Below are 18,723 nucleotides of genomic sequence, written 5' to 3' on the forward strand. Positions count from 1 at the left end.
GTTAGGTGTATCCAGTCTCGAGCACCACCATTGGGAGCATATGGTCTTCTGGATAAGGCATCTGCATCTAAATTTCCTTTTCCTGGCCCATATTTCACTAAATTAAAACTCAGACAGTGCAGCCAGCCACCAATGTCCATTAGCATCCAACTTAGCGGTGGACAACAAATAGGTCTAAGGATTGTTATCCGTCTTCACCACAAAGGAAGCTCCATATAAGTAATCTCGCAGCTTGTCTACCACTACCCACTTGAGAGCTAGGAACTCCAATTTGTGTGTGGGATAGTTCTTCTCAAAAGGCATAAGACTGTGGCTCACATAAGCCACTGGATGGAGTTTTCCTGCAGTCTCTTGATACAACACTCCACCAAGCCCATCTCTGCTGGCATCCACATGTAACTCATATGGCTTTGAGGGGTCAGCGTACGCCAAAACTGGGGCTTGCGTGAGGCTTTCCTTGAAAAGTTTAAAAGCCTGTTCAGACTTCGGAGTCCACTGATCCTGAATAGGTTCACGCAGTCTTCTAGGTCCCATGGACCCTGGCTCTTTTTAATTTGACTTCGGTGACTCTTCACCCACTTCCTTTTGTAATAATTAGTTTAAGGGTCTTGCTATTTGTGCAAAATTATTCACAAATCTCCAATAATAAGAACAGAATCAGAGGAAGGACCTCAGCTCAGTCACTGTCCTGGGCCTAGGCGAAGTAGTGACGGCCTCCAATTTCTGGGGATCAGTAGCCACCCCGTCTGCTGAGTCCACACGCCCCAAGTAGGTGACCGACGTCTGGTAGAACTGACATTTCTCCAAGGAAAATTTCAATCCCTCTGCATGGAGCCTCAGCAAAACTTTCTCGAGTTGAGCTTCATGCTCTTCCAGCGTCTTGCCAAACACAATATCATCCAGATACACAAGGACCTCAATCAGATTCATATCACCCACTGTATTCTCCATCAACCTCTGGAAAGTGGCAGGAGCGCCCGCCAGTCCCAGGGGCATGCGATCAAATTCTAAGAAACCCAGCGGGCTGATAAAAGCGGTCTTCTCTCAGTCATCAGGGTGCATGGGTATCTGATAATACCCACTCTTCAAGTCCAGTACATTGAACCACTTGGCTCCAGACAAACATTGCAAGGCATCTTCGATCCGAGGAGTTATATACTGGTCAGGGATGGTTCGCCAGTTCAGAGTCCGGTAGTCAATACACATCCGAATGGTTCCATTCTTCTTCCTTACTACCACACAATAGGGGAGGCATATAGGCTTCTCGACTCTCTTATGACCCCGGATGTCTTCAGCTCAGCTAATTGTTCACAAAGATCTTCCAGGTCACTCAGAGGAATCCACCGAGCTCTCTCTCGAAAGGGCTTATCTTCGCTCAACCGAATCCGGTGTTGAGCTCTCTTTGCACAGCCCACATCAAAGTCATTCTTTGAGAAGATCTTATTTCATCTGGCCAACTGATCCTTGATCCACTCCCCTCACCTGAAAGGTATGGCAGGGCGTCGGACTCCAGAATCTTCACTCTGGCCTTCCTCCCCATTCCTCTGGACCATACCTTCAACGTCACCGGGGATAGCAACGCTCATTCGCCCCAACGCCATTCGAGGCTTCAGGCTGACAGGTTGCCCAGTGACATTGCGACCACTGACTGGGACTCTTCCCCCAGTTCTCAACAGCGTTTTGGTGGGTACTATCTCCGGAAACCAATTCTAGTCCCATCTCTTCTCGCAGGGGGTCTCCTTCTAGCATCACAAATGGACCCAGTTGGTCCCAGAACAACTTGACAGTAGCCTTCATACACGTTCCTTCTCCAGGCTGCAACACTCGTCCCCGAGTGTCCAGTCGCCATAGTTTCCCCACCCTTTCGACTAGAGCCTTCTGTTCCTGAACAACCCATTGAAAAGCTTTCCTTAACCATGGGTGCACTTCTGCAACAGCTGAACACCTGATGACTAATGGAGTAAGCAATCTTTGCACCAGCTCAGTGTTAGTCCATATCAGCAAAGAGTTCAGTGTTGCCCCAGGAGGTCGGGGACAGACCACTGCCAACGTTTTAAAAGTCTCTGTCTTTCCCACCAATGAGGGGGTCAAAGGCTATCTTAATGGGTATGTATCCATCATACGGGAACTTTTGAGTGACGATGCCCCAAATCTCCAACTCTTCCAGCTTGCACGGGGATGTGTTTCAAGTATTTGTCATAGAAATCTCTATATAAGTGTTACTTGAGCTCCGGTATTGAGTAAAGCTTTAGTATAAATCCCCTCCATTTGAAGCGAGACTATAGGAGAGGGTACCACCAGGCTTTTCGGCACGTCTCTAGCCCGTGCGCCCGTAGATTGAGCCATCGCTAATTTCCTTTGTGGCAATGGGGTTTGTTCCACCACTTGTCTCGGCACGCTTCTCCCTTGTGACTCCATAGCCCTAGCCCTAACTAGTCTAATCTGGGATGATAGGGTCCTCTATTCCTTCTGTTTAGGGGAGTGTGCATTGACCTCCTGTGTCTCTGCCCCTTACCTGGGCGACTTATTTTTAGATATAGGCGGAGAGGCAGGACGAGCAGAGGGCCTCGCTCTCTGCCTTTTCTCATATATTTTCCTAACGTTGGAGCGCTGTTTGGTCTTGGGATGCTCAATTGACTCCTTCACTGAGGTCCCTGAAAGTTTCCCTCCTCCTTTGGAAAGAGTAGCCTCTGTAAGGCTATTAAAACACTCTCCAGTAACTCGGGACTAACTTCCTTCTTGGGGCACTTAGCCCTGAAATGTCCGACTTCTCCACATTCAAAACATCTTCTTTCCCTGGTGGGGAATAGTCCTGGTCTTCCAGGGTTAAGTTTCCGCTGCGGTGTTCTCCCTTGAGTCTCCATCACTTGCTTCAGTGCCTGATATATCTGAGCTTGAACCGAGCAGCGTGGGTAGTAAATTCTGCTGATTTCAGAGCATCAGCCGACTTTTTACCATCAGGGCTCTCACACCCCTCTGGATTCGCTACAGTTTCACTGTCCTCATCCCCCTCCTTTGGGGGGTCCCCTTCTGCTCTGGTAGAGCATGCGACAGCTTTCTCCCTCTTTGTGCATCTGGTGTTTGCTTTATTTCAAGGCAGGAGCTCAGGCCTTTCTTCTCCAACAAAGCTTCCTCTTCCCACATAATTCTAATAAGCTCAGGGTAGGTTAAAGTCTTGACACCGCTCAGAGTTTTTAATTTAATCCATATTGGATTGGAATGCAGAGCACCTCTCAGGATCTGTTTTATTCTGGCTTGGTCTAGAGCTGCAGGAGCCATCCCCTTCAACACAATTTGATACAACAGCTTGTTCAGCCTTCTGATGTATTCAGACAAAAGGTTCACCTCGGTGTTGAAAAGTGTGCTCGAACTGATAAATCAGATCAGAAGCCTTCTCTGTTTGGCCAAACTTCTTGCAAAAGAGTAAGATAGTGGAAGGCCGTACAAGTCTTATGCCTAAGTTTAAGATTTCTAATGGCCTCGGCAGTGGCTCCCCTTACACTCTTAGTGATCCACTGTTTTTTCTGGGCTTCAGGAACATCCCATTCCTCAAGGGCCTGCTTATCTAGGTCTTATACTCTTCCTCCCCTTTTGGCACTGGCCATTCCCCCAAAAAGAGCCTCAGCTGTCAGTAACCAGCCCCGGAATGGATAACATTGGTCTGGCTACATTTAGTCATGAAATTCCCCAGAGCGGTGAAGAACTCTGCGCCCAGAGTAACTGAGGTCGTAGATGTGGGTATTTCATCGGCTGGGATGGTGTGACTTGGACCTTCTTGACTTACTTTAAAAGTTAAACATGAGGGATGGGAACAGCAAAAAATTCACAAGGCTAAACAGTAGCCAACCAGGCAACAGGCGCTTAACCAAAACAACTGGAGCCCACCTGAAAAAACAATACACCCTCAAAGAGGACCAGCTCCTCTAAATAGCAGCCTTAAAAAACCTTGCAGCCAAAAGAAGCATCTGCAGATGCCAACACATCCACTTTATAAAACTTTGTGAAAGTGTACACCGGCGACCAGGTGGCTGTCTTGCAAACCTGCATCACTGACGCCTGATGATGGAAGGCTCAAGAGGCACTGAGCGCCCGAGTAGAGTGCACCTTGACAGGGAAAGGAGGAATCTGACCCCTGATGGAATAGGCCTGAATCACTGTCTGTCTGATCCATCTGGAAATGGTCGCAGAGGAACCAGACAACCCTTTCCGAGGCCCATACGTAAGCACAAATAGCGAGTCTGACTTCCTAAAAGACTCCGTAGCTGCCAGGTACACCCTAATTGCCCAAACCACATCCAAGGCATGCAAAGCAATTTTCTTAGGATGCTTTGGCCTGGGACACAGGGAAGGCAACACAATGTCTTCATTTAAATGGAAATCAGAGACAATGTTTGGCAGGAACGACAGGCAGGGGCAAAGAACCACCTTATCCCTGTGAATCACCAAGTAAGGTGAACGACAGGATAACGCCACCAGTTCTGCCCCCCTGCCGCAGATGTGATCGCCACCAAAAAAGCCACCTTCTGAGACAGCGTAAGAGAATCTCCTGAAGATTCTCAAAGGGAGGCTTCTGGAGAACCAAAAGCACAAAATTGAGGTCCCAAGACGGCAATGGAGACCGCACTGGAGGAACCAAATGTCAAACACCCTGAAGAAAGGTATGCACCAGGGAGTGTGTGGCCAAGGGTTGTTGGAAAAAGACCACCAAAGCCGACACCTGGCCCTTGATGGTACTCAAGGCCAATTTCTGTTCAACCCCCCATTGAAGGAAGGTCAAGATCCGAGCCACAGAGAAGGAGCGAGGATGAAGCCAAAGAGACTCGCACCACGCGATGTACATCTTCCACGTCGGATGGTAGATCTTCCTAGAAGTAGGTTTCCTAGCTTTTAACAGTGTTGGAATCACAACCCAGACAAACCAGAGACTACGGATTCTTGACCTATTTGATCAGAATCTCGCTTTGCATGGACCTCGTATGGAACTGTACAAACGGACCGATTCGAAGGCCGACACCATCAGGCCCAGCACCCACACGCAAGGGATGACTATCTGCTGGACAGCAGGTGTTGAATTGCAGCCTGCAGTTTCTGGAGTTTGTCCAGAGGAAGGAGTACTTTGGCTAAGGCCAAGTCCAGAGTCAGACCGAGATAGTCTAGCTTCATGGAAGGAACCAGGGCAGACTTCTGAAGATTCAGAATCTAGCCAAACTCCTTTAGGGTCTGTATGGTGATCTCAAGGTTTTCCACCAGCACAGTAGGATACTCTGCTCGATCATCCAAGTAGCCCAGGACTGCAATCCCCGCTGATATAACGCTAGCACCAGGGCAAACACTTTTGTGAAGACCCGAGGAGCGGAGGCAAGACCAAAGTGTAACACGACAAATTGATAATGCTGCTTTCCCACGGCAAAGCGGAGGATGCACTGGTGACTGACACATATTGTCCTCATCCCACATAATTCAGGACACTGTACAGAGTCCAAAGGGATAAACCAAATGGTAACGCCACAAATTGATAATGCTCCTCGCCTATGGCAACAGGAAGAAAACACTGATGCCCGATATACATTGGAATATGAAGGTAAGCGTCCTTGATGTCGATGGAGGCAAGAAAATCCCACTGATGCAGGGAAGCCACCACCATGCGAATGGACTCCATTCTGAACTTCTGCACCTGCACAAAGCAGTTCAGCGCCTTTAGGTCTAGAATTGGACAAACCTTGCTTTCCTTCCTGGGGACTGTAAACAGGTTTAGGTAAAACCCTTGAGAACATACCGAAGTCGGAACCGGGACAATCACCCTTTCAAGTAAAAGGTCTTGCCCCAAAGAGAGCCTGTAAGCGGACCTAGGACAGTCACACGTTGGAAGAAAAGAACCTTTCCGGAGGGTAAGAATGACACTTGATCTTGTAGCCGGACCATATGACCTCGTGGACCCACTTGTCTTGTACCAGGGAAGTCCATGGGTCTGGGAACCAGCGAAGACGCCCCCGCCCCCCCACGCCAGATACAGGTGAGGACGCACCTTCATGCTGAAGGGGTCTTGTCCATTGGTCTAGAGAAGCCCACTCTTGACTTGCCAGACCAAGTTTGCTTAGATCCTCCAGAGGAGCCCCTGAAGGGTTTCGAAGGGTTTTGGCAGGGGTTCCCTTGCCATTTGATCCAGAGGGACGAAAAAACTTCTTATGAGCCGAGAAGGAGGGCCCACGTTTATGATGAGGGTCCTTAATCTTAGTAGCCTGCGAAAAGAAAGGTACTCTGTCACCCTGTGAGGCCTTTATTAATGTCATACAGGGTCGCACCAAACAACCGATCTCCTTGAAAGGGAAGATTAGTCAAGGCCTTTTTAGAAGTCTGGTCCGTAGACCAGCATGAGCCAAATGCTGTTGCAGATGTGGAGAAATCCTCCTCACTATCTGAGGATTCAGGATGCATGGTCGCAGATCCAGCAGGGTGACCCACGTCTGCGGCGGCTGAATCAGATTCAGGATCCGATGAGAGAGATGAGGCAGGAAAAGGCAGGGAGCACTTTTTGCTGGGGGACACAAAGAACTCCAGGACCACCGTCAGTGCATCGATGGATGATGGGGACCCGGAGGGCCCTGCAGCCTCAGAGAGGGGATCAGGTGGGGAGATGGGCACCAAAGACTCCATGTGTCACCAGGGGGACCCCACAAAAAAGTGTAAAATACTGCTAAGGGACAACCCCCACTGCTCTGGCAGCACCACTGGGTTGCCAGTCACAGAGCACCAATCGATCCTCAGCAGAGAGGGAGAGGACCCCACCAGACTCACCACCCCACAGAAACCAGGCACCGCAGCCACCAGGAGAATCTGCACTGCACATGCGGCGATGAGGAAGTGAAAAGATCCAGGAGTCAGCACCAGGGTAAGAGCAGGGACTCCCGCCACCGAAAATGTCGCTGTTTTCTATAGCAAACCACTGCAAAATGGCCGCCAGGCTACACAAACATGGCAGCCATGCATTGCAGCACAAGGCTACAACAAAATGGCGGCCCCACGTGGCACCACGAGGCTTCCAGGGACCCAGGAGGGATCCATAGGCCTCAAGGACAGACACAGGCAGGATGGGGGGCCCTGGCAGGACCCCCCACCAGTACAGCCCCCCCCTACACAGCCATCGGCAGCATAGTGCCCTACCCCCTTTCGCCATAGAAATGGGGGCTGACGGCCAGGAGGAACTTGGGCCGAGACCGGGTTGTACGTGACCTCGCGAGGCATTTAACTTGCAGGCCAGCCCCTGTCTGGTGGGGCTATGTTGCGGTTCTCAGATCTGCGTGTGCTCGCTGGTTAGACTGGTGTGACCACTCGATCTAGATTATCCAGCCCGTCACCAAGTCCTGCAGTTGATGGTAGGTCTCACAGGAAAAAAAAAATAAAACAGGAGAAAAAAATCTATCTAAAGAAAAAAAAATAAATTGCCAGGACCAGAGTTCCCAGCAAGAAACTTGGTCCTTACTCCTGACTAGGCAGAAAAAACTGAATACCTATAGCAGAGAGAAGTATAACCCTGGGACTGCCCATAGGCATAGCCAGGCTTTTTCTGCCTAGTGTCCTACTCCTGTAGGGGGCAGTATAACCCAATGGCTAAGAAGATCAGGAGCTGTGTCCCTCAGTGAACAAAGAGAAAAAGTATTCCATGCCCTGCTGATTTTGTGCGTTTTCCCACTGACAAAAAAAAAGATCAATCTATAAATTTAATGGTAGGTTTATTTTAACAGTGAGAGACAGAACAAAAAAAAAAAATCCAGAAAAACGTAGTCCAAAAAAGTTATGAATTGATTTACATTTTAATGAGTGAAATAAGAATTTGATCCCCTATCAATCAGCGAGATTTTTGGCTCCCAGGAGTCTTCTTTACAGGGTAATGAGCTATGATTAAGAGCACTCTCTTAATTCACACTATCCGTCCATCGGACGGATTCCGCTTTTCTCAGCGGGGGATCGAGCCGCCGATCCCCCGCTGAGCAGGAGGATGACAGCCTGTGTGCGGAGACACAGCTGTCAGTTCCCCATGCATTTCTATGGGGGAAATCGGATGGGAACGGACCGTCGGTCCGTTCTCATCCGATCCCATCCGCTGGACGGATGGAAAATAGGGTTTCCATCCGTCCAGATTTGACGGATCGGATGTCAGCGGACATGTCTCCGCTGACATCCGATCCCCCATAGAGATGCATGGGGGGACCGTTCAGATCCGCCAAAAAAAACGGACAGGCGGATCTGAACGGTCCGCCTGTGTGAAAGGGGCCTCAATCTCAGCTTGTTACCTGTATAAAAAAAGACACCTGTCCACAGAAGCAAATCAATCAATCAATCAATCAGATTCCAATCTCTCCACCATGACCAAGACCAAAGAGCTGTACAAGGATGTCAGGGACAAGATTGTAGACCTACACAATGTTGGAATGGGCAACAAGACTCTCGCCGCAGCTTGGTGAGAGGGTGACAACAGTTGGTGCGATTATTCGCAAATGGAACAAACACAAAATAACTGTCAAATCTCCCTCTGTCTGGGGCTTCATGCAAGATCCCACTTCGTGGAGTTTCTATGATCATGAGAACGGTGAGGAATCAGCCCAGAACTATACAGGAGAATCTTGTCAATGATCTCAAGGCAGCTGGGACCATAGTCACCAAGAAATCAATTATTAACACACTACGCCGTGAAGGACTGGAATCCTGCAGCACCCGCAAGGTCCCCCTGCTCAAGAAAGCACATGTACAGGCCCGTCTGAAGTTTTCTAATGAACATCTGAATGATTCAGAGGAGAACTGGGTAAGAGTGTGGTGGTCAGATAAGACCAAATTCAAGCTCTTTGGCATCAACTCAATTTGCCATGTTTGGAGGAGGAGGAATGCTGCCTATGACTCCAAGAACACCATCCCCACAGTCAAACATGGAGGTGGAAACATTATGCTTTGTGGGTGTTTTCCTGCTAAGAGAACAGGACAACTTCACCGCATCAAAGGGACGATGGTCCTCCTTCCCTCAACAAGGGCATTGAAAATGGGTCGTGGATGGTTATTCCAGCATGACAATGACCCAAAACACACGGCCAAGGCAACAAAAGAGAAACTCAAGAAGATGCACATTAGGGTCCTGGAGTGGCATAGAAAATATGTGGAGGGAGCTGAAGGTTCAAGTTACCAAACGTCAGCTTCGAAACCTTAATGACTTAAAAGAGGATCTGCAAAGAGGAGTGGGACAAAATCCCTCCTGAGATGTGCGCAAACCTGGTGGCCAACTACAAGAAACGTCTGACCTCTGTAAATGCCAACAAGGGTTTTGCAACCAAGTACTAAGTCATGTTTTGCAAAGGGGTCAAATATTTTTTCACTTTAAATGCAAATCAATTTATAACGCTTTTGAACTACGTTTTTCTGGATATTTTTGTTGTTGTTCGGTCTCTCACTGTTAAAATAATCCTACCAATAAATCATAGACTGATCATTTCTTTGTCAGTGGGCAAATGTACAAAATCAGCAGGGGATCAAATACTTTTTCCCCTCACTCTATGATATACTCCTGACCACTGCACTCTGTACCCTGGGCTGTATATGATATTCTCTTGGCCACTGCACTATGTACCCTGAGCTGTATATGACATACTCCTGACCACTGCACTCAGTATCCTGGACTGTATATGATATACTCCTGACCACTCTGTACCCAGGGCTGTATTTGATATACTCCTGACCACAGCACTCAGTACCCTGGGCTATATAGGATATACTCCTGACCACTGCACTCTGTATCCAGGGCTATATAGGATATACTCCTGACTACGGCACTCTGTACCCTGGGCTGCATTTTATATACTTCGGACCACTGCACTCTCTACCCTGGGCTGTGCATTATCTACTCCTTACCACAGCTTTCTGTACCCTGGGTTGTATATGATATACTCCTGACCACTGCACTTTGTACCCAGGGCTGCATTTGATATACTCCTGACCACTGCACTTTGTACCCAGGGCTGCATTTGATATACTCCTGACCACTGCACTTTGTACCCAGGGCTGTATATGATATTCTCTAGGCCACTGCACTCTGTACCCTGAGCTGTATACGACATTCTCCTGACCACTTCACTCAGTACCATGGCCTGTATATGATATACTCCTGATCACTGCACTCTGTACCCTGGGCTGTATATGATATACTCCTGACCATTGCACTCAAGTTTATCATCAATGCACCAACACACAATTTGTTTTCAGTAAAAAATTTTATCATAATTTTACAGTCAAAACATAAGGAAATAGTAAAGGTAGAAATACAATTGGTCAGGAAAATGACTTGTCTGGAATGTGGAGTCATTACTAATTTGGGTACAATACAATACACAACGTGTTACATTATTAAAACAAAGTATTGTAGACAAAATCACAGCATGGAAAAAGGGGAAAAGTAGAAAATAGAACTCCTGAACCATTACCACCATTTTATTTTCCAGGGCCTCTGCTTTAGAGAATATATGTTTGGGGGGTTATAACTGATCTTCAGGCTCCAATTGTGCATTTTAATATCTCTGCAAAAAAATAAAAATAATATTGCAAAAACAGCTCTGGCAATGAAAAAGTGTTAGATGGACTCTACTGTGGTCACACAGAAGCAAGTTAGATGGACTCTACTGTGGTCACACAGAAGTGAGTTAGATGGACTCTACTGTGGTCACACTGTAAGCATGAGAGCTCCCCCTAGCTGCAGCCTGGTAATAACATTGCTGGGAGGTCTATTAATTTAGTGGATACATACCTCCCATCTTTCAATAAATATCTTCTAATATTTAGGGGTCTATTTATAAAAAAAATTTGCATAGCTTTCTGTAGACCTCTAAGTGTTTGTAAAAGCTTACACCACAAAATGTATTTTCCCGAAGAAAGGTAATGGCTCCATATTTATCTTTGTATTGCTATCAATGGCCAACATGGTACAACATCCATGTCTTTGGTGATCTCTGACAAGCCATTGAGTATATCTGAGGTGTATATCAGGGTGTGCTTCTTCCCCACATGAGAGCTGTGATATCCAGCAACATTCATATAGAAGACATTTCCCACACTCAAGGCACTAATACACCTCGAGGGTTATGTGGGACCCCTAATGTACAGGAAGACTGGACTTCAGTGAGGAATAATTCCCTCACTCAGGACAGGAAAGTGGGTTCTCACCTGTGTGAGATCTCTGATGTCTGGAAAGATTGGACTTCTGAAAAAAACTTTTCCCACACTCAGGACAGGAATATGGTTTCTCACCTGTGTGAGATCTCTGATGTCTGATAAGATTGGACTTCTGAGAAAAACATTTCGCACACTCAGGACAGGAATACGGTTTCTCCCCTGTGTGAGACCTCTGATGGTTAACAAGTTCTGATAGATATGCAAAGCATTTCCCACATTCAGTACAGGAACATGGCTTTTCACCCATGTGAGACATCTGATGTATGATTTTGGTTTCGTGCGAAAAAATTTTCCTGCCCTCAGAACAAAAATTGTTTTTTTCCCTTGTGTGAGACCTCTGATGTATAACAAGATTTGATTTTTTTGCAAAGCATTTCCCACACTCAGGACAGGAATATGGCTTCTCTCCTGTGTGAACTCTCTGATGTTTGTAAAGGGTGGACTTCTCTGAAAAACATTTCCCGCACTCCGGACAGGAATATGGCTTCTCCCCTGTGTGAAATCTTTGATGTGTGACAAGTTGGAATTTCCTTAAAAAACATTTCCCACACTCGGGACAGGAATACGGCTTCTCCCCCGTGTGGGACCGCTGATGTGTGACAAGTTCTGATTTTTGTATGAAACATTTCTCGCACTCAGGACAGGAATATGGCTTCTCCACCATGTGCGATCTCTGATGTTTGTAAAAATTTGAGTCATCTGAAAAACATTTCTCGCACTCAGAACAGGAATATGGTTTTTCCCCGGTGTGCAATCTCTGATGTATGAAGAGATGGTACTTCTTTGAAAAACCTTTCCCGCACTCAGGACATGTATGTGGCTTCTCACCTGTGTGAGATCTTATATGCTCAGTAAGATTGTATTTCAATTGGAATTGCTTCCCGCACTCAGTACAGGAAAACCTCTTATCTTTTGGAAGGACGGCACCGTCCCTCACAGTCTGAGGTTCCACAGGATAAGAGGAATACGATGGTCCGGCACTGTCCCTCACAGTCTGAGGTTCCTCAGGATAAGAGGAATACGATGGTCCATCTACACTGTGTGGTGCCGGATGGACATTTGAGGTAGCCGGGTTTCTTCCTGGACTATATTGTGTGATGTCCTCATCTTCTACTTTACAGTCTGGAGACAAAGTGAGACAATCCTCTGAGGTTTTCCTCATCTCCCATCCATTTACTAAAATAGAAATAAAAAGATTATTACTAGACATGAGCAGATTGGTTCCCCTAAACCAGGACTCCACCCACATCCGGCAGCTTTGTCTCTGAGGATCTTACAGTTCCACCCTCAAGGTAACTAGTAAATGGGTCCTCTGATCTCCTACCAGTTCATTTCTTTATTCATGGACCTTAGTCAAAGAGTGAGGAAACAACAAGAACTGTCTTTTATAGAAGTGATAGTGATGAGGGGATTATAGGACGAGTGTCCCCTCCCCCTCTATCACTCATTGCCATCTTCCCAACACAAGAAGTCCCACACTTCCTTATTAATCTATTATTTAGTCATGAATAACAGCGGGGCTGAGCCCCACCAGAGGTCAGAGTGAGCATGGGGGGGGGGGGGGGGGACAACCAAGATGAAGACTGGACTGATCCCGAAGACCACCATCATTGGGTTATAGACTTCTCACTCATTATCACTTTCTGTTTAAGGTTTCAAAGTTTGAGAATGTTATCACATTATTATCAACATGTAAAATCTTGCTAGATTGGGTGATGAGGTAGAAGACTAAAAGACACATACCCCAGGTGCCTAGGACGAACAAAGCCTGTGGTGAAAATCAACATTTTCCTGCCAGTTGAATCCCAGAATCTACATAAATCCAGTTTAGATACAAACATTATGTCTGCAGCACAGAGAAGAAAGATTATTTGAGAGAAATACAGGTTGGGGAACACAGCTCAGGAAATTGACCAGGGTATTACAGGCTGATATCACCCAGTACATCCCTACTCTGGACCAGTGAGCCGGATGATTGGAGGAATGTGTTTATTGTTAATGACCCACCTGTGCTGATCTCTGTAGGAGTGTCCTCCTCTATAAATGTCCCCGTTATTCCAGCCTCCTCCATAGACTGCTGATCATCCCTCACGTACATCTCTTCTTCTTCTGCTTTAACCTCAAATTCTATATCGATTGGATCTTCACTCTAAATCAAGAAAAAAAGGAGAAAATCTAATCTGTAAAATAATATGATTTTTGTTACTTACCATAAAATCCATTTCTCTGAGTTCATTGACGGAAACAGCACTCCATATTAAGATAAAAAAGAAAACAATTGCGCTAATCCAAAAATAAAAATAAAAGCAGCAACCTCAAGTGAGACTAACACCCAAAAAATGTCCAATATAAAATAAGTTGCGCTGTGGATGATGTATACAAGTTGATTGTATGGTGAAATTATAAAAGATCCGAATAATGTCCAGAATATGGAAACAGAAACGGGTAACTTGTGCAGGTACCGCTTACCGGAAATATGATAAACAAAGGCCCATCAGTATGTTCAAATACGTCCCAGGGATGAGATCCAAGTGGACTGCCAGGTTCCAACGCGGATCCCTCAATGGAGTGGTGACATGTGTGATACAAAAAAATATACCGCCATAGCGTAAAACCAAAAAATATGTGTGAAGAAAGAACACCCAAAGTGCAATGGGAACACCACTGCTCCCGTAGTGAAAGAAAATGTGATAAAGGATGCCACAAAACCCCAATAGGTACTCCTTACCGAAATAAAGAGGAAAATAGCAGATGCACCAAAAAAGGGGGGAAGGGGGATTACCCCAATAGGACAGCAGCTTACCACAAGGATGAGTATGGAGAGCTTATATATAACTGGATAGATGTGACTCGAACATGCAAGCAAGTGGGGGGACACCTCTGATGGATAAAACACCCTTACCGACTCCTGGTGATTTGGAGGCAGGAAGGATATGTAGGGAACCGATCCGGTGTGTCTCCTCACTCAGATAGGGAACTCAGATAGACGGTAATGGGTCAACCATGGATAATGCAAAATATATGGAAAACGCCATAGTGTAAAACCCACGGATGTATTTATTGTTAAAAATGGTAATGCACTTACAGACAATCAGAAGATCAAATGCAGAGAGGAAAAAAGCCGCCGGCCGGACGGCTCCGCTCGCCCGTCCCTCGTGGACAGCAACGTGTAGGTGACGTCAGCACGCCGTGACCTGACGCGTTTCATCAAAGATGATATTCTCAAAGGTACCTTTCCTCTCTGCATTTGATCTTCTGATTGTCTGTAAGTGCATTACCATTTTTAACAATAAATACATCCGTGGGTTTTACACTATGGCGTTTTCCATATATTTTGCATTATCCATGGTTGACCCATTACCGTCTATCTGAGTTCCCTATCTGAGTGAGGAGACACACCGGATCGGTTCCCTACATATCCTTCCTGCCTCCAAATCACCAGGAGTCGGTAAGGGTGTTTTATCCATCAGAGGTGTCCCCCCACTTGCTTGCATGTTCGAGTCACATCTATCCAGTTATATATAAGCTCTCCATACTCATCCTTGTGGTAAGCTGCTGTCCTATTGGGGTAATCCCCCTTCCCCCCTTTTTTGGTGCATCTGCTATTTTCCTCTTTATTTCGGTAAGGAGTACCTATTGGGGTTTTGTGGCATCCTTTATCACATTTTCTTTCACTACGGGAGCAGTGGTGTTCCCATTGCACTTTGGGTGTTCTTTCTTCACACATATTTTTTGGTTTTACGCTATGGCGGTATATTTTTTTGTATCACACATGTCACCACTCCATTGAGGGATCCGCGTTGGAACCTGGCAGTCCACTTGGATCTCATCCCTGGGACGTATTTGAACATACTGATGGGCCTTTGTTTATCATATTTCCGGTAAGCGGTACCTGCACAAGTTACCCGTTTCTGTTTCCATATTCTGGACATTATTCGGATCTTTTATAATTTCACCATACAATCAACTTGTATACATCATCCACAGCGCAACTTATTTTATACTCCATATTAAGAACCATAGTGTTATATCGCCCCCTACAGGAGTAGGACACTAGGCAGAAAAAAAACACTTGGCTACACCTATGGGCAGTCCTAGCTGGTATACATCCCCCTCTCTGCTATAGGCTTTCAGTTTAGTAACAAGCAGTATCAGAAGTATGAAAAACTCCACAGAGGGGTGGGTGCTGTGTCCGTCAATGAACAAATGGATTTTACAAAATCCTAATTTTCTCTTTCAATCATTGACGGACACCACGCTTGATATTCAGAACCATAGGGACGTCCCCAAGCAGTGCCAAAACATGAGGGGTGGGACAAAAACTACCTCAGGTAGGAATGGTGGGTGTGGATAAAGAACTACCTAATCTTTGTGGACCACGAAGTAGGGGGTACGACAAGATACCACCACCAGTTATGACACCCTGCGAGCAGAGGTGATAGCCACCAAGAAAGCCACCTTCTGAGACAACGTAAGCAGGGAAATATTTTCAAAGGGAGGCTTCTGGAGAACTGAGAGCACCAAGTTCACATGCCATGGTGGTAGAGGAGTCAGGTGACGAACCCCTTGAATGAAAGTACACACTAAGGAATGCGTTACCAAGGGTCGCTGAAAGAAGACCCCCAAGGCAGACACCTGGCCCTTGATAGTACTCAAGGCCAACTTCTGCTGAACACCTCGTTGAAGGAAGGTTAAAATCAGACCCACCGAAAAGGAACGAGGGTGAACACCAATCGGCTCACACCACAAAATATACGCTTTACACGTACGATGATAAATCTTTTAGCATAGTCAGAATCTGCGACCCAGGCAAACCTCTAGCCCTCAGCACCTGACTTTCAACAGCCAGGCTGTCAAAGCCAGAGACTGTAAAGCAGGATGGAAGATCCGCCTTGGGACAGCAGGTCCTCCCTGAGAGGCAGCCTCCAAAGGACATCGGCAGCCAACTGCACTAGGTCGGCGTACCAGGACCACCAACATGACCGGAATCCCTTCGGCCTCGATCCTGCGCAGAAGCCGAGGAAGAGGAGAAAAGGCGTAGATCAGACAGAACTGGCCCTATGGGACCACTAGAGCGCCTGTGGCATCCGCCAGAGGATCCTGTTACCTTGCCACAAACATTGGTAACTTTCTTTTGAGCCAAGATGCCAACAGGTCCATCTAGGGGGTTCCCCACTGCAGACATATCAGCTGAAACATGTCCAGATTTAGAGACCACTCTCCTTGCTCCAACACCTGCTGACTGAGATAGTCCGCCTGCCAATTTACAACACCTGGAATACATACCGCGGAGAGGGCCGGACCGAAGCGTTCTGCCCACGAGAATACCAGCTATCTCCAGAGCCGCCAACACACTGTTTTGTTCCTCCCTGGTGATTGACATAAGCCACGGCCATGGCATTGTCTGACTGGATCCGTCCTGGGAGCCCCTAGAGCTGATCCGTCCAGTGATCCAGGTACAGCCTGATTTGCCCGAAGTTACAAGACATTGATCAGTAGTCTGGATTCTTCCAGCGTCCAACAACCCTGAGTGGAGCTCAGCCCCAGTACACCTTCCCACCCGGACAGACTGGAATCCACTGAGACCACTGTCCAATACAAGGGGAGAAGTCCCTTGCCCTGCCAAGTCGAGACCACCGTCCAATATAAGGGGAGGTATGTGTAATAGTATAGTGCAGTGCAGTCCTACAAACAATCGATAGTAGCCACCAGTATAATAGTTATACATAAAAAATATATATAAAAGTCCAGTTGGAAATAATGAGAAGGAGAGAGTATTTTACATAAGGGGAGAAATGACTTGCCCTGCCAAAGAGTCGGAGAGCAACGCAACCAGACCAGGGGACCCCTGATTTCCTATTTCATCAGGATCTCCCTCTGGAGGGACCTCGTATGGAACTGAGCAAACGGGACCGCCTCAAAGGTGAACACTATCAGGCCCAGCACTTGCATGCAAGTCTGGAGGGAGGACCTCCTGTGGGACAGCAACAGATGAATCACAGAATGCAATTTCTGGAGTTTGTCCAAAACACACTGGCCAGAGCTGAATCCAGAGTCAGACCCAGATAATCCAATTTCCTGGATGGGATCAGGGCAGACTTCTGATAGTTCAGAAGCTAACCAAAATTCCTTCAAGGTCCGGATAGTGACCTCCACGTCATCCATCAATGCAGATGAGGACTCCGCTCGCAAGAGGAGGTTGCCCAAGTAGCCCAGCACAGCAATCCCCCCCGCTGATGTAGCAACGCTAGGATTGGGGCCAACACCTTTGTAAAGACTCGAGGAGTGGAGGCAAAACCAAAGGGAAATGCCACTATCTGATAGTGCTTCTCTCCCACAGCAAAGTAAAGGAAACGCTGGTGTCTGGCACATACTGGAATGTGCAAGTAAGCATCTTGGATGTCAACAGAGGCTAGGAAATCCCCCTGATGTAGGGATGCCACCACTGTGCAAATAGACTAGATTATGAATTTTTGTACCAGAATTAGATAAACCTTGCCCTCTCTTTTTGGGGCCGTAAACACGTTTGAATAAAAACCTTGAAACTGTTCTAATACTGGAACAGGGACAATCGCTCCCTAAAGCAACAGGTCCTGCACCGCCCTGTAGAGAGCTTGCAGCCGGTCTGGAGGCAGACAAATGTTGGAAGGAAAGAACCTTTCCAGAGGGCAAGAACAAAACTATATTGTAAACAGAATTCATGGACTATTAGCTGTTCACCAAGGAGGGCCCAGACACCAACAAAGACGTCCCCCCACCCCAGGCATGAGTGAGGGCGGACCTTCATGTTGAAGGGGCCTTGTCTGCGGGTCTAGAGAAACCCGCTCTCGGCTTACCAGATCAGGGTTGCTTGGAACCTCCCAAGGAGGACTTGAAAGGTTTGGAACCCTTATCAGTGGACTCTGATGGACAAAGGGACTTTTTGTGTCCTGAAAAAGAAGGGCCACGTTTGCGACAAGGCTCCTTTCTCTTCCCAGGCTGTGGAAGAAAAGTGCTCTACTCCCCATGAGACTCTCAATGATGTCATCAAGCGTAGCCACAAACAGGCGATCACATTGAAAGAGCAAGTCAGTTAGAGCTTTTTTTTTTTTTTTAAGAGGTTCGGACCGCAGATCAACACTTAAGCCACAACACACGCCTAAGCACAACTGCAGAAACAGAGCATAGAAATCAAGGGGCATTGCAGATAAATTGCAGCCCCTGGAAAAACTGGTCCACCAGCTCAACAAAGGTAGGGGGAATCTGCTCATCCCACAGACCATGACGCAAATGTTTTGCCCACTCAGTGAGAGTTTGCAACACCAGGGTAATAGTCAGAACCGGCCGCAGTGCCGAACCAGCAATAGTGAACATATTGCGGGCCACCGACTCCGCTTTTCTTTCAGCCGAATCCTGAAAGGCTGGGGATTCCTCTACCGGAATAATGGTTGTCTTATTCAACCTGGAGACAGGAGGGTCCACCACTGGTGGGACAGTCCACTTCTTCAGAAGTGACTCTTCAAAGGGGTACCTCAG

At 47.0% G+C, this 18,723-nt stretch overlaps 1 protein-coding gene and 1 pseudogene across 2 annotated transcripts in view; one reads left to right on the forward strand and one right to left on the reverse strand.

The window, feature by feature from the left end:
* The window catches only part of LOC309550683 (uncharacterized protein), a 3,164,715-nt gene that overhangs the window by 2,217,178 nt on the left and 928,814 nt on the right, over positions 1 to 18,723 (forward strand). The gene's annotated exons all lie outside the window — the stretch shown is intronic.
* The window catches only part of LOC309550793, a 1,525,103-nt pseudogene that overhangs the window by 505,625 nt on the left and 1,000,755 nt on the right, over positions 1 to 18,723 (reverse strand). Inside the window, exon 19 of the transcript XR_014226173.1 lies at positions 11,200 to 11,920. The product of XR_014226173.1 is annotated as an uncharacterized misc_RNA (transcript). The remainder of the gene's footprint in view (positions 1 to 11,199; positions 11,921 to 18,723) is intronic.

This window comes from Pelophylax lessonae (assembly GCF_965119305.1).
Source record: "Pelophylax lessonae genome assembly, chromosome: 3".
Lineage (NCBI taxonomy): Eukaryota > Metazoa > Chordata > Amphibia > Anura > Ranidae > Pelophylax > Pelophylax lessonae.